Below are 27,666 nucleotides of genomic sequence, written 5' to 3'. Positions count from 1 at the left end.
CAGTAATCGAATATTTTACAATTGCCTGCAACACTTTCTAAGTGCCAGAGATACAACAATGAACAGACAGACAAAAATCCCTCCCTTCTTAAGACTTACATTCTAGAGTGGGAGAAAGCAAATAAAACAATTTTTAGTGTTTTATTAGAAAATAATAAGTGCTATAAAGAAAATGAAGCAGGGAAGGAAGCTTAGAAAGTTAGATTATTCTTAGAAGAGTCAACAAATTTTAACAATAGCTCTACTTTATGGATATTTTCTCTTATACGACTTTGATCATGGTCCATTTTTAAAATATAGTGTTATTTGCATAGGAAACCATTTCATTTTCTTATTTTATAAGAAAAATATTAAGATATAAGCAAACACAAATTTTGTATTTCATCATCACAGTTTTTACAGGTTTGAAGTTACCCTACAGCATTTGATGTTCTGGGAATGGGAGGAATTTCCCTGACCTGAAAAAACTCAAGAAAAAAAATAACTGCAGAAGATGTGTCAGGGAGTAGCAGAACAAACCATCCATTTTTCCACATTGTTTTCTAATGGAAATTGCTAAATCAGTTGTTTTTAGCTGCTATTTATTGCAATAGTTCCACACCATGAAGATGTTAAGGGAAGTATTTCATTTTACAAATTTTTCAGTTTCATCCTGTTGTCTCTATCTTGAACCTACAAGCAAATGCCATAAATGTTGCCTGAAATCCAAGGCAGTGATTTTTCTGGTACATGCTTAATAACTGGTTTTCTAGGTTTGGGTAGGGAACCCTGATTTGAACCTTTTGCCCATTTCCATCGTGTAAGTACTCTCACCATGGCTGAGCTCATGAAGGTGGGAAGAGATACACATAATTGGTCCTCATGAACTGATTCAAGCCAACAGTAGAACACCATTGATCCAAGGCTACCACCATCTGTCCACTTCACCTATCTAATCTCATCTTCTACTGTTCCTCACAGTAATTCTCTGCTCAGGCTAGGTCAGAACATTACATGTCCCTTATATGTGGTTCTTTTTTCCCTTTGTTTTTGCTGCATCTTTCACTGGAACTATCAGACAAATTTCTCTCTATCTACACACTGCCACTTGTTCTGTGTACAACCTACAATTCCAGGCCCAGTTGAAACTCACTTTGCCCAGTATGATGAAGTTTTCCTGTTTCCCCATCTCTTGGTGATGTTTCTTCAGCACTCCTCCTGTTCATGTACTTTGTACTGCACACTGACACATTTTGCTATATTCACTTATTCCTTCAACCAGTATTTATTGAACACTTTTGATACACAATGCACTGAGACAGCAAGCCAAACAGTCACTGACCATGTCCTTATAAAACACCTCTGAGAAACTTATTAAGTAATAGGAGGAATGTAGGAGAAAATGACAAATGTTAGAAAAGATGCTAAGAGAACAGAACATACTGGTGACTTGATGTCTTCAAAAGGAACCTTGTGTTCTGCCATTGTGTGGTACATATCTTATTCCTGAAAGTCCACTGCATTCCCATTGCATCTGCATAGTCTATGCCTTGACTTTGTATTACCTCTGCATTTAGTATTTGTGTGTGTGTGTGTGTGTATGTGTGGGCAGGCACCAGAATTGAATCCGGGTCTCCAGCATGGCAGGTGAGAACTCTGCTACTGAGCCACCATTGCCCACCCTTAGTATGCTTTTGTTACATAAAAAGTTTTGATTTGATTTGACCTGACAGTGCTCTCAACCCTGACAGGAAGGCAACAGGTACCAAGGATCTAAGAGGAATTTAGCAGAAGAGAAAGGGCCAGGCAATAGCCAAGACTGACCAAGGGGCCTGTTAGGTAGGGCAATCCATGGAACTGACAACCAGGAAGAGGTTAATCAAGACTGAAGGGATATCCCTCCCACACTAAATTTCCAAATTCAGAAGTCTAAAGTGGTGACTCATTTCCTTTCATAAAACCAACACCCTCAAAAAAAATTGGGTATAAAAAAACTTACATCACACACATTAATGAAATGAATCAATTTGGATTAAGTAGGTTTTAACAATCAGTAGGTAGTTTCATTTTCAGAGGGGACTTCCTTACAAAGATCTATTGATAGGCTGAAGTATGTTCTCCAAACTCTTTATCATCCATTATGGTTTCATTTTTATTATCCTTTGTGACTGGCTTTGGAAGAGGAAAAAGGTAGGAATATTTGGAGATTGTTTTTTTTTTTTTTAATCCATTTTTAGTGGGAAAATCCTGCTGTGGAGGATAGTTTGGCAATTCATCAGAAAAATAAATATCAAATTGCCCTATGGCCTGGGAATTCCATTACTTGTTATATACCCAGAAGACCTGAAAATAGTAATATAAACATTTTCATATTAGTGTTCGTAGCAGCATTTTTCACAATTGCCAAAAGATGGAAACAATCCAAGTGTCCATCAACAGATGAGTGGATAAACAAAATATGGTATATACATATGATAAAATATTATGCAGCAATAAGAAGGAATAAAGGCCTGAAGTATGCAAAAACATGTATGAACCTTGAAAACATAATGCTGAGTGAGATAAGCCAGGCACAAAAGGATAGATATTGTATAATTTCACTACTATGAATCACCTAGAAAATGTAAACTCAGAGTCTTAAAATGTAGAATACAGGGGACCTAGAGATGGATAGAAGCTAGAGAAGAAGGAGCATTTACCTAATATGTACAGATTTATTAATAAGGTTAATCTTAAATTTTTGAGATCAGATAGAGGTGATGGTAGTAAATTATTGGAATTACACATAATAGTGCCTATTGAAAGCAGATATGATTGAAAGAGTGTCTAAAGTCATCTATCTCACTGATAAACACTAAAAATATAAATAAATTCTTGCATGAACTACTTCAAATATATGGCACTTGTACAAAGACAATAGTAGATTGGTATATGGGAAAAATTACTTATTATATGCTATGGACAATATTAAACACCAATATCTTGCCACTATCACACTAAAACTAAGCATAAATAATTGGGGGAATAAGGGATATAGGATGTTTTGGGTCTTCTTTTATGTGTGGCTATGTATATCTGTTATTTTTCTTTTTGGAGAAATGAAAATTGCCTAAAATTGAGAGTGAGCATCATTGTACAATGAAATGAAGATATTATGAGGTATTGATTGTATACATCGATTGTATATGGTATGTGAATATATCTCAACAACAACAAAATGCAGAGTCAAAAATAAACAAAACAAATAGGAAAAAATATGTTAAACACAGAATTACTCAATGATCCAGCAATTTCACTCCTAGATATCTATCCAAGAGAAATCAAAACTAGGTACACAAATGTTCATAGTAGCATTATTATTAGCTAAAAATGGAAACAATCCAAATGTCCATCAGCTGATGAATGGACAAAAAAAAATGTGCTAAATCCATAAATGGAATAATATTCAGCCATAAGAAGTAATGAAGTACTGATGTATGCTACAACATTGATGAACCTTGAACACATTGTGCTAAGTGGAGGAAGCCAGTCACAAAAACCATATTTTGTATGATTCCACTTATATGAAATGTCCAAGATAGGCAACTTTATAGAAAAAGAAAATAGGTTAGTGTTTGCATCTAGTTGAGTGAGGTGGAGATGGGGAATTACTGCTAAGAGGTGCAGGGTGTCTTTTTGAAATTAAAATATTCTAAAATTAGATTAGGGTAATGGTTGAACAACTCTGTGAATATGTTAAAAAAAAACAGTGACTTGTATACATCTTCATGATATGCAAATTATGCCTCAATAAAGCTGTTTAAAAAATTACAAATCATTAAAATGCCAAATATGAGTTACGCCCTTAGACAATCATAATCTTAACATGTGCTAAATTTTTAGAGTGTCTTATACCTTTTCTTTCATTTGTACTTAGGACAAATAATTGGTTTTCTCAGACCAGTATAGCCACAGCAACCACCTTCTCCTTACTGACTTCTTTCCACTTTTTTCAATGCCTTAATTATGCCTATCAAAATTTTCCACTTGCTTTCAGCACTTTCAGTGATAACATTAAAATTAGTTTAAGCAATCTAGGTGGGATTGATACAAAGTCTCTTGTCCCTCTGAGTGAATGTCAAAAAAACATATATCCATCTTTTGACAATTGTGAATAATGTTGCTATGAGTAGCAGTGTCCAAATATCTGTTGTAGTTCCTGCTTTCAATTTTAATAACACAATTGCAGGGTCATATGGTAGTTTGATATTTGGCTTTCTTGGCAACCTCCAAACTGTCTTTAGCATACAGGCAATAATTTCTTATTTCTCCACATCCTCTCTAACATTTGTTATTTTTCATTTTTTAATAGCAGCCATTCTAATGGGTATGACAAGATAGCTCATTGTGGTTTTGATTTGTATTTCCCTAATTGTTAATTATATTTAGCATTTTTTCATGTTCTTTCTGGCCATTTTTTATATCTTCTTTGGAAGGATGTATATTCAAGTCTTTTGACCATTTTTTAATTGGATTGTTTATATTTTTAAGTTGAAGGATTTCTTTTTAAATTCTGGATATTAAACCCGTGTTGGATATGTGGTTTCCAAATGGTTTCTCCCATTGTGTAAGCTGTCCTTCACTTTCATGAAAAAGTCCTTTGAGGTACAAACAATTTTAATTTTGATGAAGTCCCATTTAACTATTTTTTTGTTTTGTTGCTTGGGCATTGGGTGTAAAGTTTAAGAAATCATTGTTAATACAAGATTGTGAAAATGCTTCCCTATGTTTTCTTCTCAGTGGTTGATAGTTTGGTCCCTTAAATTTAGTTCTTTGATCCATTTTGAGTTGATTTTTATGTGAGGTATAAAGTATGGGTCCTTTTTTTCTTTTCGCAAATGGAGATCTAGTTTTCACAACATCATTTGTTGAAGAAATATTATTTCCCCATTGAGTATACTTGGCCTCTTTGTCAAAAACCCATTGGCCATAGATTTAAAGGTTTATTTCTGAACTCCTAATTTGATCCCATGGGTCTATATGCCCATTCTTGAACCAGTACCATACTGTTTTGATTATAGGGGCACTATAAATTTTTAGACAGGGGTGTGTGAGCTTTCCAACTTCATTCTTCTTTTTCAAGATCCTTTTTCCAACTTCAATCTCCTTTTTATTAAAAGGGGAAAATTAGATCATATGTATGGTAATAGAATAAAAATTGTTCCAAAAAATTCATTGAACAACATTACATAAAATGAACCCTAAGTTAAACCATAGACTATAGTTAATAGTACAGTTATAAAAATGTGCTTTCATCAATTGTAACAAACATCTCACACCAATAAAAGGTGTTAATAATAGGCATCCTGTATTTTATGTATGGTTGTGCTATAAACACACAACTTTTCCAATAAAGAAAAGGGAGGAAAACATATATTTCCAATAAAACATAAAGACGTTGTCAAGTATGAGATTTGACTTCTATGAGTCTATCTTTATTTTTTTTGGGCAACTGACTTTCAATTTTTAGCATACATCAAAATTACTGTAAAATTAACTCTGTTAAATCTCAGATGGCTGGACTTCAACCCAGAGCTTCTGTGATTGAGTATCCCATGTGTGGGACCCAAGAATTTGCTCTCTAACAGGTTCCAGGTGATTTTGATGCTACAGGTCTGGGGACTACATGTTGAGTGCCACTAATTTAGACAATCACAGAATTCCAGGATTCACCTCTGGCATCTGTTGGCTATAATTTAATCAAATGATCCTTAAGAAAACTTCACAGCAATTTTCACTAATATTATTCAATCTTATTTCAACTCTCCAGGCAGATATTAAGAAAGACTTAACCCAGTCATGAACACAGACATCAAAGAATTTAATATTTTGAGGAAAAAAGGAATTAATGTTTGCACAGCATATCGATTAAAGGTTAATGGCAGAAGACAGCTATTATCACCTCTCACATGTAAAGAAATATTAGTACTAGGAGCTTAAAGGACTTATCTAAAGTCATTTTTTTTAAAAATTCAAGTGGTGCAAAAGGATGTCCTGGTCAAAATTCCCTGTTCCTTATCTGTTGTCATTGCTGCCTGCTTTTAGGTTCCAAAAAAATCCTCCTGTTTCTTCATTTGGATAAGATGCTGCTTGACTTGTTAAGGCTGTTGTGGCAAAATACCACAAACCGACTGACTTCAAGCAAGAGATATTTATTGTCTCAGTTCTGGAGCCTGGCAATCCAAAATCAAGGTGTGGCCAAAGTCGTGCTTCCCCTGAAGTCGTAGAATGAATCTGTTCCATGTTTCTTCCCTAGCTTCTGCCAGTGGCTTAATGGCAACTGATCATATTCTTTGCCTCAGTTGTCACACAACATTCTCCCTTATGTCTTTCTCTCTCTTCTTTCTCTCTCTTCTCTCCTCTTCTTATAAGACCACCAGTCATATTGGATAGGACCTTCACTTACCCAGTTTGGACTCATCTTAACTAATCACATCTCCAAAGACCCTATTCCCATATAAGGACACACTTACACGATCCGAGTAAGGACTTTAACATGACTTTTGGGGCACACAATTCAACCCATAACTGGCACTGTGCTAAGTACTGTGATAAATACTTTCTTATATGACAGCTACAAATACACTATGGCCTAAAATAAACAAAATATAGAAAACTTATAAGTTTCCACAGAGCATTAGCCAAGCAACAGTCTGGGGTTCCAAAGGCCTTTCGTCTCACTCCCAAATTTGCCTCCAGGGAGCTTTTAAGAAAGTTAGACAACAATCTGGACAGAGTAAACTCATCTGTAAAAGAACTCAGAATTCATACAAACTCTAAATATTTTCAGTTCGCATAACAATGTAACTAGAAAAAAACTACATTTTTGTTTTTCATTATTTTCCTTGTTTAACTGAAGGTTGCAACTAATGTAAAATAAAGAGGACATTTTAAAAGATGCATTCCTCTGACAACATACCTTCAAAATAGGGATTCATTTTTGCTGTGAAATGATTGGTTCTGAAGTGAATCTTATTATAACAAATAAATATATCCTGCTGTACTAGTTAGGTTCAGGTGTCAACTTGGCCAGGTGATTGTATTCAGTTGTTCTGTTGATGTGGACTTAAATCATCAGCATGTAAAATTCATTTATGGCTGATTATATTTGTGGTGGTGAAGGAGAGTGCCTTCAGCAATGAGTGACATTTAATGTAATTAGCTTGAGGCTTAAAAGAGAGAGGTCAGAAGAAATCTCAGCAGTTCAGACCCAGAAGTTTGGAGATGTAGAAAGGAATCACCTGTGGAAAAGCCATTTGAACCCAGAAGCTGGGAAGGAAGGCCAGCAGACATTGCAATGTGCCTTCCCATGTGACAGAGAAAGCCAGCTGCCTTTCCTTCAAAGAACTGTAAATTTTTAAGTAACTAAATACCCTTTATAAAAGCCAGTCCATTTCTGACATTTTGCATTCCAGCAGCCTCAGCAAACTAAAACACTTGCTAAATTTATTATATGCTGGAAGGCTGATATGGAATAAATGTATAATAATTTGTAAAGCCTTGCATGAGTTATTATTATTATTATTATTTATAATCATTTGTGGACAAGATTGTTTATTTTCCTAGTAAACCATCAAATACTTAAAGTATTGCCTTGCATTTCAGCTCACTCTCTCTTTCTCTTCTTTCTCTCCACATGTGCGTTTTGTTTCCCCTCATTACATCAGCATTAAAATAATTACGCAAAAAATATTTAAACTGTAGTTAAAGTCAAGGTCTCATTGCAACCCCAGGAAAAAAAGAAACATTTCAAGTGCTAAATTTAGACATCTAGTAAACTTCAATAAAGATCCTTACCAGGAGTCAAGTAGCTCAAATATTTATTTAGCATGCAAACTCGCCATTATATAAAGGTAGAGCATTGTCCCAAAATAATGTATTTCAAATATGTTTCAGGAAAATCATTACATTGTCCTAGTCTTTGAAAAGATACATTAACATTCAGTTTAATTTTTATTTTCAAAGCAGTTTATCAAGAGTGTAGTGAGAACTCTAAAGCTAGAAATAATTACTATTGCTTCTCACATAAAAAAGTTTTTCAAATCCAAATATTAGTCACATGACTTTTTATGATCAGTTATTAAAATATGCAATACACCTATCTTCAAAATACTCACTTAACTTTTACTGAATTGCACTAGGTCAATACCTGTTGGACAGCTTCTTTACATTCTTGAAAACAATAAACCTAAATTAGATAATTCAGCCTACAATTATTCCTAGAGGAAAAAATACAACTGATCATCCTAGAACATTTCCTTTCTATTTAGTATTAGACTTGCTCTTGTGAGCAGTTTGATTCTAATAAAGAATTTAGATTTTATTGAAACAAATATTTTTGAGGGAAGTTACACTTAACTGTTATCTTAATTAGCCATTACAACAAGTCAAACACATGGGCAATTTGAAGGTCATTTTAATGATTATCATCCCATTGAAAAAATTGAAGAAAATCATTTAAAAGACGATTGCACTCTTCCTAATGCATTAAGATAAAAATATAGTATTGATTTTTCTTTTATAGATGAATAATGGGTATTCTATAAATTATTTCTATAACCACCTTAGATTTTTATTGCAATTTTAATGAGATATGCTCACATACCATATAATCATCTAAAGTGTACATTCAATGGTTCACAGTATCATCATGTAGTTGTGCATTAATCACCACAGTCAATTCTTGAGTATTTTCATTACTCAAAAAACTACATATAAAAATAAAAATGAACACCCAAAATATCCCATACCACTTACCCCCATTATTTATTTATTTCTCTATTATTTTACTCATCTGCCCATACATTGGATAAAGGGAGTGTCAGCCACAAGGTTTTCAAAATCATGTGGTCACTCTGTAAAAGCTGTATAGTCATACAATTATCTTCAAGAATCAAGGCTACTGGAATACAGTTCAACAGTTTCAGGTATTTCCTTCTAGTTATTTAACCCATTGAAAACTAAAAAGGGACATCTATGTAATACAGAAGAATAACCTCCAGAATGACATTTTAACTAATTTTGAGATCTCTCAGCCACCTATTGTTTCATTTCTCTTCCTCCGACTTCTTCAATTCAATGGTGCCAGGTCCAGGCTCATCCCTGGAGATTTTGCCAGGGAGATTTACACCTTTGGGAGTCATGTTCCATGTAGAGAGGAGGATAGTTGGCTTCGAGAGAGGGCCACATCTGAGCAACAGAAGAGGTTATCTTGGAATTATCTTAGGCATAATTAAAAGTAGGCTTAGCTTTTCCTTCACTAAGTTTCATAAAGGAAAGTCCCAAGATTAAGGACTCAGCCTACTAAACTGATAGTTCCCAAAGCTTATGAGAATATCAAGTTTCCTCCACATGGAGAAGCTTAATATTTCTACATTTTTTCCCAGTCTTTCAAGGGGGGTTTGCAAATACTTTTTTATTCCCTGTTGATATATCCAAATTACTATAGGATATATTGGCACATCACACTAACCTGTTCAAACCAACAAGATCTTATTCCCTGTTCAAGGTTCCATTTAACTATGTCAAATACACTGATCATACAAGATAAATTAGATAGTGTGGTACAGAAAATATAAATTTTACACCCCCCTAAAAAATCTTTTCCTTTGATCTCACACACAATTTGAAGTTTTAAAACACAGTCAATATCATTCTTTACCCTGTGGTCTGATTTATCTTAATCCTAACCAGATCTAGATCTGCTTTATTCATATCTCTAATTGAAATTTGTTCTTCTTTTCAACTTTTTTAGCAGTTGCTGTATGGAGTAATGCTGACTTCAGAGCTTCAGAACCCTTGCTCTGAATTTTGGTTGTCATACAGACACCCAAACTCCCAGCAATTGATCAAGTTATACACAAAGAGCTCAGCATCTCAGAATTTAGAAATAATCAGAAACAGACATGACTGCTGTTAGCACTTACAGTATACAAAACTTTACAATAGCCTTCTCCTGACAGCCTGTGCTTTCAGATTCAATTCTCAGAGTTTGCACATTATAGTTAGTCCATATTAGTGAGGCATTTCAATGTTTGTCTTTTCATTCTTGGCTTATTTCACTCAACATCTTGCCCTCAAGATCCATTCACCTGTTGCATACCTCACAACTTCATTCCTTCTTGCAGCTGCTCAATATGCCATTGTATGATACACCAGTTTGCCTTTCTGTTCATCAGCCAATGTACCTTTAGGCCACCCCCATCCATTGCAAATTGTGACTACTACCACCATAAACACCAGCATGCAAATGTACATTCATGTCTTTTCAGTTCTTCTAGGTTTATACCTAGAGATGAGGTTTCAGGATTATATAGCAATCATACTTAGCCTCCTGTAGAAACACCATGCTGCTCTCCAGGTGGGCTACACCACTCTACTTTCCTACCATCAGGGAATAGGGAACAGGGCATCCTTCCCTCAACATTTTCTCCAGCACCTGTGTCTTTCCATTTATTTTTTAAACAATCTTATTCATATATCATATACTCCACCATAAGGAAACAATCAATGGTTCTCAGTATAATCACATAGTTATGCATTCACCACCACAGTCTATATAAGGACATTTCCATTTCTTCTACAGAGAAAGAAGAAAAGGGGGAAAAAAAAGAATAAAAATTTAAAAATATAAAATAAAAAGAAGAAACACCAACAGCAACACCAAGAGTCCCATACACTTCCCTTAATCCCCTTTTATTACAGTTAGCTTTGGTATATATATTGCCTTGGTTACATTTACTGGAAGCATATTATGATGTTACTTTTAATTATAGGCTCTAATTTAATATGATCATATTTTTCCATATACCATCCCATTTTCAACACCTTACAATGTTGACATTCTTTTGTTCTCCCTCATGTAAAAGCGTTCTTATATTTGTACATTTAAATCACCATTATTGACCACTCTAGATTTCACTTAGCTGTACAACTCCCAATATTTATCTTCTACCTTTCTGTCTGGTGTCATACATGGCTCTAGTCTTCCTCTTTCAACCATACTCACACTCATCTTTGTTCAGTGTACTTACACCATTGTGCTACCATCAGATAGTATTGTGCTATCCATTTCTGGAACTATACAATCAATCCTCTTGAACATTCTGTATTCCTTCAGCATCAAATGCCCAATCTCTATCCTCTTTATAGCCCCTGAAAGCCTGTGTTCTCAACTTTAACTTCCAAAGTTCAGTCATTAATGTCAGTTCATATTAGAGAGAACAATACTTGTTCTTTTGTATCTGGCTAATTTCATTCAACATAATGTTCTCAAGGTTCATCCACATTGTTGCATGCTCCATGATTTATTCTGTTTCACCACTGCATAGTATCCCATCATATGCATATATCATAGCTAGTTTATACACTCATCAGTTGATGGACACTGGGCTGTTTCCATCTCTTGCAAATTGTAAATAATGCCACTGTAAACTTGGTGTGCAAATGTCCATTTATGCCCCTGACTTCAATTCCTCCAAATATATACCTAGTAATGAAATTACTGAATTATATGGCAATTCTATACTTAACTTCCTCAGGAACTTCCAAACTGCCTGCCAGAGCAGTTGCACCATTCTACATTCCCACCAACAGTGAATAAATGTGCCTTTTTCTCCACATCCTCTCCAGCACTTGTAATTTTCTGTGTTGTTTTTCTTTTTATATAATGTCCATTCTATCAGGTATGAGATGATATCTCTGTGGTTTTGATTTGCATTTAACAGCCAATGAAGTGGAGAATCTTTTTTCATATGCTTTTAAAATATTTGTATGTCCTTTTTGGACAAGTGTCTGTCCATGTTTTTTGCCCATTTTTAATTGGGTTGTCTTTTTGTTGTTGAATTGTGGGATCTTTTTATATATTCTACATATTAAATGCTTATCTGATATGTCATTTTGAAATATTGTCTCCCATGGCATAGGCTCTTTTTGTTTTTAAGACAAAGTCATTTGATGTATAAAAGTGTTCAATTTTGAGAGATCCCATTTATCTATTTCTTTTTTAATTGCTCACACTTTGGGTGTAAGGTCTAGGAAACCACCTCTACCACAAAATCTTTAAAATATTTCCCTATGCTTTCTTCTAAAAGTTTTATATTTTTAGCTCTAATGCTTAAGTCTTTGATCCCTTTAATTTAATTTTTTTGTATAAGGTATGAGATAGGGGTTTTCTTGCATTCTTCTGGATATATAGATACACAGTTCTCCAAACACAAGTTATTGAAGAGGCTACTCTGTCCCAGTTTTGTTGGCTTTACCACCTTATCAAGTATGAATTGTCCAGGGTGGTGCAATGGTGGTTCCATGGCAGAATTATCACCTGCCATGCCAGGGACACAGGTTTGGTACCCAGAGTTTGCTCATGCAAAAAAAAAAAAAGAAATCAATTGTCCAGGGGTTGTATGAGTTAGCCACAACCGACAAAAGATGGCAATGGCAACTGTAGCTCTGGAGTTATGCCCTTCAATGACCTTCAATGATGTAGCTGTAGATATTACCCAAGAAGAGTGGACCCTTCTGGACCCATCACAGGGATAGCTGTTCAGAGAAGTGATGCTGGAGAATATCAAACTTCTGGCATCGGGTGTACATGAAGGATTTTGCCTTCTTTGTCTGAAATTTAGTAAGGCAGAAAGAAGCAGAGGTCCCTACTCTAATTGGCACAAGAATATCAGGTCTTCAAGTCAGAAGTTCTTTTCAAGATGGCACAAAGAGAGGAAGTGTGCAGAGAAGCAATACGATTTCTCCAAAACCAGAGTTGAAACAGGAAAGGTACCTATAAAAACAAGAAGTGATATTCATGCAATCTACCTGCAGGAAAGATACTTCTACCATCATGTCATTGCAGATATCTCACACTCAAAAGACTTCCATTAAATGCAATTATCAGTAAGAATATTCCCTCACAGATCCACAGTGAATCAAGAAGTGTTAATTCAACTATATTTCTACAAACTACTTGGGAAAGTACTCAGTAAGCAGTTATCTTTTAATCATATTAGAAATAAATCAGTTGAATGTCATGAAAGTGCTAAAGACATTATTAAAAGCTCTGAAAATTAGATGATAAAATGGAACTCATACTGGAAATAAACCATATGAATGCCTTCTAACTGTGAAGGCCTTCATTCATTGCTATTCTCTTAAAGAACATGAGAGATCTCACACTGGAGAGAAACCCCATAAATATCATTTATATGGGAAAGCCTTCCATCATTACTCTTCTCTTAAAATATTGTAGAGAAACTCCATGAATGTTATCTATGTGGGAAAGCCTTCAGCCATTGCTTTTTTTTTTTTTCCTTAGGCCTAAATTTTAAGTAGACTTGACCTATCTTTTGTATGATTTTTGCTTTTCCCTTAACATACATCAGAGATCTCTCAGTGGACAGAAAACCCATAAACATCATCTATATGGAAAAGCCTTTAGTCATTCGCTCTTCCCATAAAACACATGAGAAAACTCACATAAGAGAGAAACCCCATGAATGTCATCTATGTGGAAAAGCCCTCAGTAAGTCTGCTCATCTTTGCCAGCTGAGAGAACTCACACAGGAGAGAAACCTCTTGAATGCCATCTGTGTGGGAAAGCTTTCAGTCAGTGCTCTTCCCTTAAAATTAATGAGAAATTTCACACTAGAGAGAAACCTCATGAATGCCATCAATGTGGGAATGCCTTCTGTCTCTCTACTCACCTTCATCAACATAAAGAGAGCTCACACTAGAGGGAAACTTTATGAGTGCAATTTATGTGGAAAAGCCTTCAGTAAATCTGTTTATCTTAAAAGTTATGAAAGTACTCATGCAGGAGAGAAACCACATGAAGGTTGTGCTGGTTTGAAAGGCTGTATGCTCCCTAAAAAAGACATGTTTTAATCTAAATTCCATTTCATAAAGGCAGAATAATCCCTATTCAATACTGTAGGATTGAAACTGTAATCAGATCATCTCCCTGGAGATGTGATTTAGTCAAGAGTGGTTGTTAAACTGGATTAGGTAGAGTTGTGTCTCCACCAATTGGGTGGATTTTGATAAGTTTCTGGAGTCCTGTAAAAGAGGAGACGTTTTGGAGAATGAAAGAAATTCATAGAGAGCAGAGCAGAACGACATAGCCACGTGAAGCAGAGTCCACCAGCCAGTGACCTTTGGAGATGAAGAAGGATAATGCCTCCTGGGGAGCTTCATAAAACAGGAAGCCAGGAGAAGAAGCTAGTAGATGATGCAGCGTTCACCATGTGCCCTTCCAGATGAGAGGGGAACCCTGACCATGTTCACCATGTGCCTTTCCAGATGAAAGAGAAACCCTGAACTTCACTGGCCTTCTTGAACCAAGGTATCTTTCCCTAGATGCCTTAGATTGGACATTTCTATAGACTTGTTTTAGTTGGGACATCTTGGCCTTAGAACTGCAAACTAGCAATTTATTAAATTCTTCTTTTAAAAGTAGTTCTGTTTCTTGTATATTGCATTCCAGCAGCTAGCAAACTAGAACAAATGTCATTTATGTGGGAAAGCCTTCAGTCAGTGCTCCTCTCTTAAACAGAAGAGAACTCACAGGAGAGAGAAACCCCATGAATGTCATCTATGTGGGAAAACTTCGTTCAGTGCTTTGCACTTAAACAACATGAGAGAACTCATATTGGAGAAAAACCTTATGAATGCCATCCATGTGGTGAAGCCTCCATTTATTGTTCTGATCCTAAAGGACATGATGGAATTCACACTGGAGTGAAAATCTATATATATATATAAACTATGTGGGAAATCTTTGACTCATACTCAAGTCCTAGGCAACATAAGAGAGTCACATGGACAGAAGCCAAAAGAATGCCATCCACACTGGAAAAGTTCAATTTTTCTAAATTACATGCCATGAAATTATTCAAATATGAGACAAATCCTATGAATGCCATTAGTGTGGGTAAGTCTTAAGTCCACATTCTGATCATAGATGGAATGAAAGAACTCACAATATAATACTTTGAATATAGAATAGATTTTAGCTGTAGATTTAACTTGAAAACACACCAAAGAACTCACATACTGAAGAAACACTATGTAATCCATATGTTAGTGGTAATAACAATCACATAATATTATTTCACTTAGTCTAAGAAAATTTGTAATGGAGAAAATCCATATGAATGGCACCTATGTACCAAAGTCCTTAATAGATGGTCTGATCATATATGAGATAACTCATAATATAAATCCAATGGTAGTGGACAGTTATCTGACACTCTAAGTGATTAGCAAACTAGGGAAACCATGTTATGAATTCAATATGTACTTAATATACTCCTTTAAATGTTGACTCACAAAAAAGATCAATTGTCTATAGATGAGAGGGTCTATTCTGAACAGTCAATTCAATTCCAGTGGTATTTATCTTTTTGCCAGTACCATGCCATTTTGACCATTGCACCTTTGTAATGTGCTTTAAAATCAGATAATGTGAGACCTCCCACTTTATTCCTCCTTAACATATTTTTAGCTATTTGGGGCACTTTGCCTTTCCAAATAAATTTAGTTTTTGGTTTTTCTATTTCTGAAAAGTCAGTTGTCGGGATTTTAATTGATATTGCACTGAATGCATAAATGAATTTGGGTAAAATTGATATCATAACTATATTTAGTCATCCAAACCATGAATACAGTATGTTCTTCCATATAGTTAGGCCTTTGAGGATTTCTGCTAGCAATTTCTTGTAGTTTTCTGGGTATAGATCTTTTGTGGCCTGGGTTAAATTTTTCCAAAAATTTGATTCTCTTGGTTGCTATTGTAAATGAAGTTTTGGCTTGATTTCCTCCTCAGACTACTCATTACTGGTGTGTAGAATCACTACTGATTTTTGGATGTTGATCTTGTACCAATTTGCTGTACTCATTTATTAGCTTTACTGGATTTGCTGTAGTTTTTAGAATTTTCTACATATAGTATCATGCCATCTGTAAGCAGTGAAAGTTTTACTTCTTCCTTTCTAATTTGGATGCCTTTTGTTTCTTTTTCTTGCCTAATTGTTCTAGCTAAAACTTCCAGCACAATGTTGATAACCATGGTGACAAGGTGAATCTTTTTCTGGTTCCTGATCTTACTGGGAAACCTTTCAGTCTTTCCATTCAGTATGATGTTAGCTGTAGATTTTTCATATATCCTCTTTTTCATGTTGAGGAAGTTCCTTTCTATTCTGATCCTTTGAAGTGCTTTCATCAAGAAAGGATGTTTTGTCAAATGCCTTTTCTACATCAATCGAGATGGTCATATGATCTTCCCCCTTTGATTTATTGATTAATTATTTACTTTTTTTGTAATTTTGATTAATTATTACATTAATTTTTCTTCTGTTGAACCAGTTTTGCATACCTAGAATAAAGCCCACTTGGACATGTGGTATAATTCTTTTAATGTGCTGCTGGATTCGATTTGTGAGATTTTGTTAAGGATTTCTGCATCTATATTCATTAAAGAGATTGGTCTGTAATTTTCTTTTCTTGTAGTATTATTGTCTGGCCTTGGTTTTAGGGTGATGTTGGCTTCATAGAATGAGTTAGGTAGCTTTCCCTCCTCTTCAATTTTTTTGAAGAGTTTGAGCAGGATTGGTACTAATTCTTTCTTGAATCCTTGGTAGAATTCAAATATAAAGTCATTTGGTCTTGGACTTTTCTTTTCTGGGAGGTTTTTGAAGACTGATTCAATCTCTTTACTTGAGATTGGTTCATTGAGATCATCTGTTACTTCTTAATCAATGTTTGTGCTCTTCTATGAAGTCCATTTCATCTACATTGTGTAGTTTTTAAATATATAGCTGCTTGTAGTATACCCTCATTATCACCTTTATTTTTGCAGGTCAGTAGCCATGCCCCTTCTCCATTTATAATTGCATTTATTTGTATCCTTTGACTTTTTCTTTTCTTTTTTTTTTTTTTTTGTCAGCTGAGCTGAAGGTCCATCAATTTTACTGATTTTCTCAAAGAACAAACTTCTGGTTTTGTTGATTTGCTCTATTGTTTTCATATTCTCTATTTCATTTATTTCTGCTCTATTCTTTGTTATTTCTTTCCTTCTTTCCTTCTGTTTGCTTTGGGGTTCATTTGCTGTTCTTTCTCTAGTTCCTCTAGGTGGACAGTTAATTCCTTGATTTTTGTTCTTTTTTTTTTTAATATAAGCATTTAGGGCAATAAATTTCCCTCTCAGCACAAACCTTTTGCTGCATCTCCTAAGTTTTGATATGTTGTTTTTTCATTTTCATTTGCCTCAAAATATCTGCTGATTTCTCTTGTAATTTCTTCCTTGATCCACTGGTTGCTTAAGAGTGTGTTGTTTAGTCTCTGTATATTTGTGAATTTTCCAGCCTTCTACTGATTATTGATTTCCAACTTCATTCCATTATGATCTGAGAAAGTGTTTTGTATAATTTCAATCTTTTTAAAATTTATTGAGACTTGCATTATGACCTAACATGTAGTCTATCCTGGAGAATGATCCATGAGCACTTGAGAAAAATGTATATCCTGCTATTGTGAGGTGTAGTGTTCTATAAATGTCTGTTATGTCTAGTTAATTAATCATCCTATCCAACATCTCTGTTTCCTTATTGCTCCTCTGTCTAGATGTTCTATACATTGATAAGAGTAGCATATTGAAGTCTCCCACTATTATTGTAATGGTATCTAGTTCTTCCTTCTGCTTTGTCAGCATGTGCCTCACACATTTTTGGGTACTTTGGCTTGCTGCATAAATATTTATGATTTTCCTTGATGAATCATATTTTTTACTAATACACAATGTCCTTCTTTGTCTTTTTTAATTGTTTCATATTTGAAGTCTAATTTGTCTGATATTAGTATAGCTACCCCCACTCTTCCTTGTTTGTTTTTTGCATTAAATATCTTTTTACAGATTTTCACTTTCAATCTATTTTTGTCATTGGGTTTAAAGTGAGTCTCTTGTAGACAGCATTAAATGTGTACTGTTTTTTTAATCCACTCTGACAGTCTATGTCTTTTGATTGGAGAATGCATTGCATTAATGCTTAATGTTATTACTGTAAGGGCAGTACTTTCTTCTACCATTTTGCTTTTTGAATTTTATATGTCACATTTTATTCTCTCTCTCTCCTTTCTCTCCCTCCCTCTCTCCCTCCCTCTCCCCCCCTCCTTTCTGTTAGGTTTCATTTCTACACTTTTCTCCAAATCTCTCTCTCCTTTATTTTCCTATCTGCCTATAGTGTTCCTTATTTCTTGTAGGGAAAGTCTTTTATTCACAAACTCTCTCAGCATCTCTTTGTCTGAAAATATTTTGAACTGCCCCTCATTTTTGACAGACAGTTTTGCAGGATATAGAATTCTTGTTTGTTATATTTTCTCTTTTACTATCTTAAGTATATCCATCATAGCACTGTTATCTTGTCTCCATGGCTTCAGCTGAGATATCTTCACATTATCTTATTATGCCATCCTTGTATAAAATGGATCACTTTTTTCTTGCTGCTTTTAGAATTCTCTGTTTGTCTTTGATATTTGACAATCTGATCAATAAGTGTCATGAATTCTTGTATTCTGTTTGGGATACACTGCACTTCTTGGAGCTGTAATTTTATGTCTTTCATAAGAGATGAGAAATTTTCAATGCTAATTGCCTCCATTATCCTTTTTGCCCCTTTACCCTTCTCTTCTTCTTCTGGGACATCCATAACACATATATTTGTACACTTCATGAGAATGCCTGCAGTTCTATCCAATGGGCTATTAAAAAAGTAAAAAAAAAGCAAAAAACAAAAAGCAGAGACAAAAAAAAAATATGTATCCTTTTCAGAGCCTCCCCCAGCCCCCCAGGTTTACCAATCAAAAGCCAAAGTTGGTTCCTGACCCTATGTACCCCTTTTCTCAGGGCCCAGCCCTTTTCCAGTATTTTGAGCTCATCCAGCTCGAAAAGATTCTGCTTATTTCTCATCAGCCCCATCTCCTCTCTGCTGTGGCAAAACAGCCGGATTCCTTTCATGTTTGCTCCACATCTATCTGTGCTAAGAGCTTGTATACATCAGTCTGAATTTGTGTATTAATTCTGCAATTGAAGCTTCATTGAGATACCTTCCTTACTTCTAATTGAGAAAGCTTCTTTGTCCCTCAGGAAACCAACTCCAAGATAGCTTGCTATGTCGGTAGAGGAGGGGTGCCAGTCTCCATGACTGGTACACAATGTGTGTCTGGTCACTGAAGTCCCCCAGATAGTTGTTCTAGACAGTTTCTGGCTACTTTCTAGGTATTCTAGAGGACTAACTAAATTCCACACCTCACTACACTGCCATCTTGCCCCACCTCTCGTCTTAGATTTTGATTGTTCTTTTTATGGGTTCCATCTTTAGCAATTATCATGTTAGGGATTGGGAGAAGTTGCAACTGTTTTTGAAGTTCTTCACTGAATGAAACAGTCTTGCGAGGCAAGTTTATCTCTGTCTCTATGTGATTCCCCCTCGGTCAATCATTATAGGACACGGGCATGTTCCTGCTGGTAGTAAGCAACGTTCTTTCTAATGCCTTCCCCAGAGTGCAGGCAACATGCCTAAATGTTCCCATGGTCCATTATGGAACGGCCTGCCTCTTAAATAAATCATGCAGTTGCTTGGAAATCTATTTATATTATCTAGTAAAGGGTGCTATTCTATAAGATTTTTATCTTATTTTTGTACAGTGAAACCATCAAAAATAAGATTTTTGAAGATTACACACTGATGGGAAAGTTTCCAAACTATCATATAAAATAAAACTGCATGCTACTAATTTTTATAAGTAGAATTCTAATTATGTTCCAAAACTGCATAGAAAAAATTAGAAGGAAATATATAAAGATGGTATATTTTCACTGTTTTACTGATTATGGTTGATAATAATGTTTTATATTTTGCTTATAGCACCAAAAAATAAAGAAGTAAGCATTTTTAAAGTGCCAGCATAAAAGAAATATCTCTGGTGGGACCAGTAGAAACAACTAAACCACTAGTCTCCTATGTTCATGTAGAATTTATTGTCTGAAATGATGTTTTAGAAGTCAGAAGAAGCTCTGTACATGCAAATTACGGGGAAATGACTGAGATTCATCAATAAATGAATGCAAGAAGCATCAGCAGAGGAGGAAGGTAAAGCAGACACGGCAATACTTCCAAAATATGTTATTTATTTCAAAAATATTCATGATATCCTAAATGTTAATTTTATGTCACCAAGTTAAGTATAAATGTATTTTTTAAATGATAATACTATACACAAAATGAAGAGGTAAAATTAAGACTCCATGATAAGTTACTACTTGAAATAAGGGAATGTTAAAACAAGAATTTGATAATGGTAGAGCGATAGCGTGTTTTGGTTTTAAGCTCAGCAGCTTTTTTTTTTTTTTTGGTACCTTTTTAATTTACTAAACAGTTGTGAAATTGAATTAAAAGAAACCACTTAATTTTTTATATCTTTTAGTATGCTTATCTGATAATGAATGTTTATAAGAAAAAAATGTCAAATAATCCTGTGTAAAACATATTAAATTGTTTGAAATTATGTTAATTTAAAGGTTAAATTTATTAAAAGGTTTTGTGGAATACACAAAAAATACACAGTTCCCCCAAACAATTAGTAGCCTGACATTTATATGAAATAGAAATGGCAATAGAAATTTTGCCATTGTGAAAATGGCAAAATTATAATACCCCTACCTCCATGCCCAGAATCTTTATAAAATCCATATGATTAAAGTTCTCTGAAATTTGTTGAATTATAACTTAATGGATTCAAGTATTTCCTAATTTCTTTTCCAAAGGAGGAGGAGTGTCAAATTAACATTAATATAATAAATGGCCTAGGTTATCACAAACAGTATTATCAAAGAAATATATCTGTAAAGATATGCTACAGATAGAGATGCTACAGATAGATATTTATCAAGATTTTAAACATTATTAGAATTCATAAAGCAACTTTGCCAATGTTTATTATTAAACTTCTATAAGCTAAATAACCAAGGGAACTTACCATTGATCCCACTATATCGTGGCCTTATTTCCTGCCAACCTCTATTCTAGAAAAAGGAGGAAAGGGGGTTCTACCAAATTAAAATCTAAAAAGGATTTAAGGTAGTCTTGTGTTCTTGCACAAAGATAATGTGCCCATAAGGGAAAAAGTAAATAAATAATCATATATGTGCTCTGGAAATTTAGTATTTGGCAGTAGTTATTTAAAGCTTGTTCCTAAAGATATTGGGCTGTGAGAGCTAAATCAGAATTAACCTAATGTAAGTTTAAACTGTCTACATAACACTCTTCCCTATGAAGCTTTCGACTCAATTGCAAAGACTTCACAAAGAAAGCCAAGCTTCCAAGTTCAACCCAGAATCCAGCTTGAAGATAATACCCAAAGTAATGAGAATTTAGGTTTAACCAAAATTAAAACAGTGATTTCAAATTGCTACTGGCTGAAAACCTCTTGTAAAGGTAAAATTTTCACTTATCCTTCAATTATCACTTCATCTGTAGCTACAAGCACAATGCCCAATAAATATTTCTTGATGAAGTAACCTCACTTATTCCAATTCAATACAATTTTATTAAACATCTACTCTGTGAGAGGCCATAGTGGTGTGAAGATGGACAAAATATGGGTTTCAGTCGCCTTAGCAGTTGTTTTGGCACTATTTTTTCCACATTTGCAAGATAAAATATTTTAACTAAATGAATTTTAACATTCTTTCCTGCTCAAAAATTAAATGATCTTATCATCCTAAAGTATTAACTATTTATCTTTGAGAAATGTATTCAAAACCTCATTATTGCAAGCTTTAAGTTCTCTGTTTTTGCTTACACTAAAGAGGTTGTACAGGATAGTAGTTTAAAAGCATGCACATTGAGGTCAGACTATCTTGGGAGAAAGAAACACGCAGTAATGGGAACTAGGAAAGTATAATATAACAAATCATTAACTATAACAAGAAATTAGATTAAGGGGGGACTGGCTAGTAAGAAGTAAAGGGAACTCTAAAGAATATGGGTAAAAGGAGCAGTCACTATATCAGGCAAGGAAAATCTCCTTCCCTTCCATCACCAAGATATAAACCTCATTGGACAGGCACAGCCATGCCACTGAATGGCAGAGAAGTTGCTGTGATGCCAGCTGGCAGAACATGCTAAAAATCTGTCTCCAGAAAAGAAACTGTCTCCACCTTACAAAACCATCTGAGGGGAAGCTGCTGGCCTCAGGTGCAGTAGGCTGCCATACAGGGCAGGAGCTGGGGCTGGAGAAAGCAATGCACATGGCAGGAGCTGTAGGAGATTAGGCCTGGAAAAGCCGTTCATGCTGCAAGAGCTGGCTGACTGGGTATCCAAAACCAGGAAACCAAACTTATTTTACAATTGCCATCTATTCATAAAATTTAATATTGTGACAATCAGCAAAGGAAAAAAATAATGAAAGGGCCCAGATCCATTTTCACTGAGCAGCAAAAAGAGCAAATTTGGATCTAAAAGGCAATAAGCATAACAGCTCACTTCTTTGACTCTCAGCTTCCATGGGCTCCACGTTGTGCACATTTTAACTACCATACAACAACAAAAACAACTACATCATTGCAGATTAGTGTATAGATTTCCTTCTTATAAAAAGATTTCACCCAAATGCTACAGTTCTGCAGTATTTACATTTGTTACTACAAGGATATCTGATTTTTGTCCTAGTTCTATGTCTGAAAATTTCTAGAATTATTACTAAGAGCAAACAGTACCATCTATCTGGAGTTTTTGCTAATCTCCGAAATAAAAGAATTCAAACAGATGCCCTCCATATTTTCTCCTAACCCCATCAATATGTATTTCTATTTCTACAGCTCCAGAGCTCTGCACAGGTGTGTTTTGCATGTGGTAAACAGATGAATAGATGCACCTTTAGTTTATGAAAAGAGCAGAGTTCTTGGACTAAAGCCATATCAATTAAAATGGTACCACTCATTAGATATATGACTTTGGATGAGTCACTTCACTTTTGGTCCTCAATTTCATCATTCAAATAGAGAAAAATAACACCTCATACCCATTAGTACACAGTTTTAGCTATGGTTTTTCATCAAGTAAAGTTTACATTGAATATAAGACATATTACTATGTTATTAACACCAAGAAAGAGAGAAGGATTTCTAATTAAACCATGGCATGCCATCACAGGAGATACATTCTAAATTTATAGATGTTAAAATGTATGCATACATGTGTGTGTGTGTGCACGTGTTGGGGGAAGTATTTCTCACTATCAGTTAAATAAGATATTAGTATTATTATCACTTATGGTTGACATGGCACCTCAACAATCATTTGTTATTTTCAATCAATGATACAGGATATGGAAATAAAACATCAAATATTCTGTGTCTCTTATGGAATGGTATGATCAGGTTGTTTTATAATGAATTACTTATTAGTATTATTTATTTTTGTATGCTGTATAGTAGGGTCATATTTCACTCTTCTACCATGTGAGTATCCCGTTATTGCAGCACCATTTGTTGAATTGTTTGCTTGTTTGTTTGTTTTTGGGAGGAAGTAAATGGACCAAGAATCCCAACCCAGGTTTCCCGCATGTCAGGTGAGAATTCTACCACTTAAGTACCCTCACATCCCTCTATAATGAATAAATTATTGAGCACCTACTATGAAAGATGGAATGCTAGGTGCTAGAGAGAAAATAGTGGACTAAAAGAGACAAACTCTCTTTCATATTGCAATGTGCAGTCTGAGAGGGAAGAAAAATGTTTATCTAGGGCAGTGTGACAGTGGCTCAATGGCAGAATTCTTACCTGCCATGCCAGAGACCTGTATTCGATTCCTGGTGCCTGCCTACAGCAAAAAAAAAAAAAAAAAAAAAAAAGTGTTTATCTAATTTGAAGAGGATAAAAAATACAAGGAAGAAGTATTTGATAAATGAAATGGGGAAGACAATATTGTGCTGTTCATTTTTTTCTTAAAAATTGAACATTAGATCCTAAACATATGAACATTTATAATGTTCTATTTTTACTTATTTTAGAAATTTTTACATGCGTAGAATGAAAACAAAATGTCTTATAAAAAATCAATATAAAGAAATGATTCAGTGACTAGGGACAAGGTGCTCCTTGGATTAGAATAAGAAGCCCAAAACATTTTAAGGAAAGTGGAATAAATTAAAATATCCATTTCCCAAGACTGTTTGATTTATGAATCCACTGTCTTCTAAATGGCTAAGATTTTGATTCTTAACTTAGGCAAATTAAAATATATGAAGGAGAAAAGATATTCTAGTCCAAAAACAAAAAGCAAAGCCATACTGAGTTCCAATCTGCAAATGAAATAGTATGTCTTAAGGTTTACGATTTTACTGTCATTCTTACTCAAAAGCCTACAGAATTAAGTCTCTACCCAACAATGTTCATGGTAATACTGAGCTAGCAACTGGGCTAGAAAGCACTTAGCAATCTTTTATTTACCTGAAAGCATACTTTGTACATCTTTCTGAGGAAATAATAACAGCAGTAAAATGTATTGTTTTTTTTCTTCTGTCTTGCATAGGTTATTTTGTTTTTAATTGTAAAGATGCTTTAGAATATAGCCATTCAGTATATTGTACATTTTCTATATAAAAAAACGCTTTTCCCAACAAAGCAAATCAATGAAAAAATTTCAATGACACGTATTTTTAAAAGACTTCTACAGATAATTTTGCCAACAATTTTTTTCTTTCTGTTTTTGGCATGGGCAGGCTCCAGGAATCAAACCCAGGTCTCCAGCATGACAGATTAGAATTCTACCACTGAGCCACCATTGCACCACCCAATTTTGCCAGCTTTTTTAACTCCAGAGAATTTCATAAGCAGAAGAGTGTTAGCGTAAAATTGTACAGACCTCTACAGAAAGAAATTTTCCAGTCAAGTAAGCCATTCCAAGAAATACGCATTGATATTTCTATGTATTGTCAAATGATGTATTTGTTTTTCAATTCCCGGGGGCTTTGACAGCAGAATATGCAATATAGTAGCTTCTAGTCCCATTTAGATTAACTCCTAAAAGAAACACTCTATTGGCTATGAAGTTTTGAATTGCACTAGTGACCTTGTAACAACATATACCATTTAGCAATGCTCCTTTTAAAAGAAGAAAAAGAAAAGTCCAGTTTTATATGCTAAATGAATATGTAGTTCAATAAAAATAACTACCCAGTTATTTTATCATGGGATAACAACCTGAACCATAAGGCCACCCAGTTATTTTCTCTTCTGTTCTTTAGTTTTCTGTGCTTCTGTATGCCTGGTAAATCTTCATTCCCCAATCTTTTCTGACTTTGCTTTCCCACCAGCTACAAGTGCTTCAACACTTGTTAAACACATACTTTGTCATTGGTGAAAAAGGAAAATAGGGGGTTAGAAAACCTTATGTATATTACTAATAATGCATAACCAGGGTAATAAAAATATTACTTCGCACCAATTTTTTATCTTAAAAGGAAATTATATAAGATAAGAAAATAATTCAGAGAGCCAAGAAAAAGGGATATTTCAGAACATAGATAAAATGGAAGAGTAATCCCAGGAGCAAAGTTTCAATTCACAGACACAGAGAAGTCAAAGAATACAGAACAAACATTTAGAATGTGAGTGTCAAGATTTATAGTCTTTTGGTAATATTGACTTTAACCATGGAAAAAGAGTTAGAGGTGAGGGATATAACACAAAAAATAACAACAACAACACATTTCCAATAGAATAAGCAATGAAACGTAGAAAGATAAGGTCATGGTCAGGTTCATGTGTCAACTTGGCCAGATGATGGTGTCCAGATGTCTGGTTGGGCAAGTGCTGGCCTGCCTGTTGCTATGAGGACATTTCATGGACTTAAATCATGACCATGTTGGTGGCATTTGCAATTAGCTAAGGGGAATGTACCCTGCCAAGAGCGATGCTTAGTCTAATCACTGGAAGGCTTTTAAGGAGGATTCAGAAGACACAGTCTGTGTTCCTGCTTCAGCCAGCTTGTGGCCTGCCCTACAAATCTTGGATTTTACAACCCCACAGTTATGTGAGACACTTTTATAAATTTTATATTTTCAGATATCTCCTGCTAAAATTCTGTTTCTCTAGAGAACCCTAGCTAATACAGGTAGATAATTCTAGAACCAACCAGCCGTAATTCATACAAATGTTTTCAAAGACAAATACATATAAAACCTAGAGTGAGTTCCAGAATTCAATGCAATGATTAAAATTTTAAAAAGCATAGACTCACAACTTCATGGAAAAGTGGAACAATGATGGCAGCAATGTAGAGATGTTAACTAAATTTTGAAAACTTGAAACCAAATAGGCAGTTTTAAATGATTTAGCAGACCTGTATGAGGGAGATGTTTAAGCGGGGAGAAGGAAACTTAACAAGAATGTAGGAGATTCTAATCACATGAGCCTGAGAAATTGGAAGGGTCTTTCATCTAGCAAAGGTGTAGACCAGAGTAGAAAGCAAGTTAAGTGGATGAGAGTCTTTACAAAGGCAGTTATATCCTCTTCCTCAACTCAAAAAGACAATCAATTATCCCTCTCCTACCTGTACCATTGATGAAGGGTTTATTCTATGAAAATGTTAAATAATAGAGGAGATGAGGATATAAGGCACAGGTGAGGGGAGGAGGTAACTCTGGTAATAAAAATGGGATTTAAGTGACAACTTATTTACTGAACAAGGAGCTCACCAGTTCTTTCCCTTTCTGGTGATCAGACTGCTAGCATACAACATTAAATCCCCCAGTCAGGAGATGGAAGGAAAAAACAAATTAAAAAAAAAAAAAAAAATCCTGCTCACCTGCCATGCCAGAGGACCCAGGTTCGTTTCCCCATGCCTGCCCATGTAAAAAAAAGAAAAAAAAAATTCTATTTATACTTGACAATAGGAGATCTCCCCACTCCTTCCTCCACCCTCACCCTCCAACAAAAAGTCTTTAGCTCTCCCTGGAGTAAAACCTACTAGTCAACCAGGTACACCTAAGAACACATAGCTCCAGTAAACTCTTAATGCCTCATGCTTAATGTAAATGAGAAGCCAAGGGCCACCAGACAGCTATTGAAAGGCTTTAAAATGAAACATAGAAATTAAAACAAATTCAATCCGTGAAGTATTTTTAACAGCAGCTCAGGCAAACGAAGACACAATGTTAATGAAGGACTCTGAATAACGATACAACAAAAATTGGGTTGTTTCACAGGAAGAGGGCAAACGTATGTGTGAGATGGGACATAAAAATGTGAGAGAGGCTTATAAGAGTGAGCTCAGCTAAATTCTCAACTTCCTTAGTAGGAAGGCAATACATACTACCTAACATTTAGGAAAAAATAAAAACTAGATATTTTTGGAATCTAGAGCTAAATACCAGAGAAAACAACAAAGACTTGCAAGTGGCATCCAGAGGGGTAACGGGAAGCAGGTATGGGGAGTGGCAGACAAGAGACTGAATTTTTAATCCTTATATTATTACCTTTTGATTTGTAAACCATTTCCAAAACTCCTTTTTTTAAAAAAAAAACACAGTTAATTTCTAAAAATATATAAAAATTTATAACTAGCAAGAGTGAAGTAGTACTGATGGTGGTGTGGC

At 34.8% G+C, this 27,666-nt stretch overlaps 1 long non-coding RNA gene across 2 annotated transcripts in view; it reads right to left on the bottom strand.

The window, feature by feature from the left end:
• The window catches only part of LOC143647884 (uncharacterized), a 169,433-nt gene that overhangs the window by 124,410 nt on the left and 17,357 nt on the right, over window positions 1-27,666 (bottom strand). For both annotated transcript variants that reach the window (XR_013158248.1, XR_013158247.1), the window contains exon 2: window positions 26,877-26,913. This is a non-coding gene — a long non-coding RNA (uncharacterized LOC143647884). The remainder of the gene's footprint in view (window positions 1-26,876; window positions 26,914-27,666) is intronic.

The sequence above is a fragment of the Tamandua tetradactyla genome, chromosome 10, assembly GCF_023851605.1.
Source record: "Tamandua tetradactyla isolate mTamTet1 chromosome 10, mTamTet1.pri, whole genome shotgun sequence".
In the NCBI taxonomy this organism is placed as follows: Eukaryota; Metazoa; Chordata; class Mammalia; order Pilosa; family Myrmecophagidae; genus Tamandua; species Tamandua tetradactyla.
The sequence above is the reverse complement of the archived record's forward strand: the minus strand, read 5'-3'. Positions and strand labels throughout refer to the sequence as shown.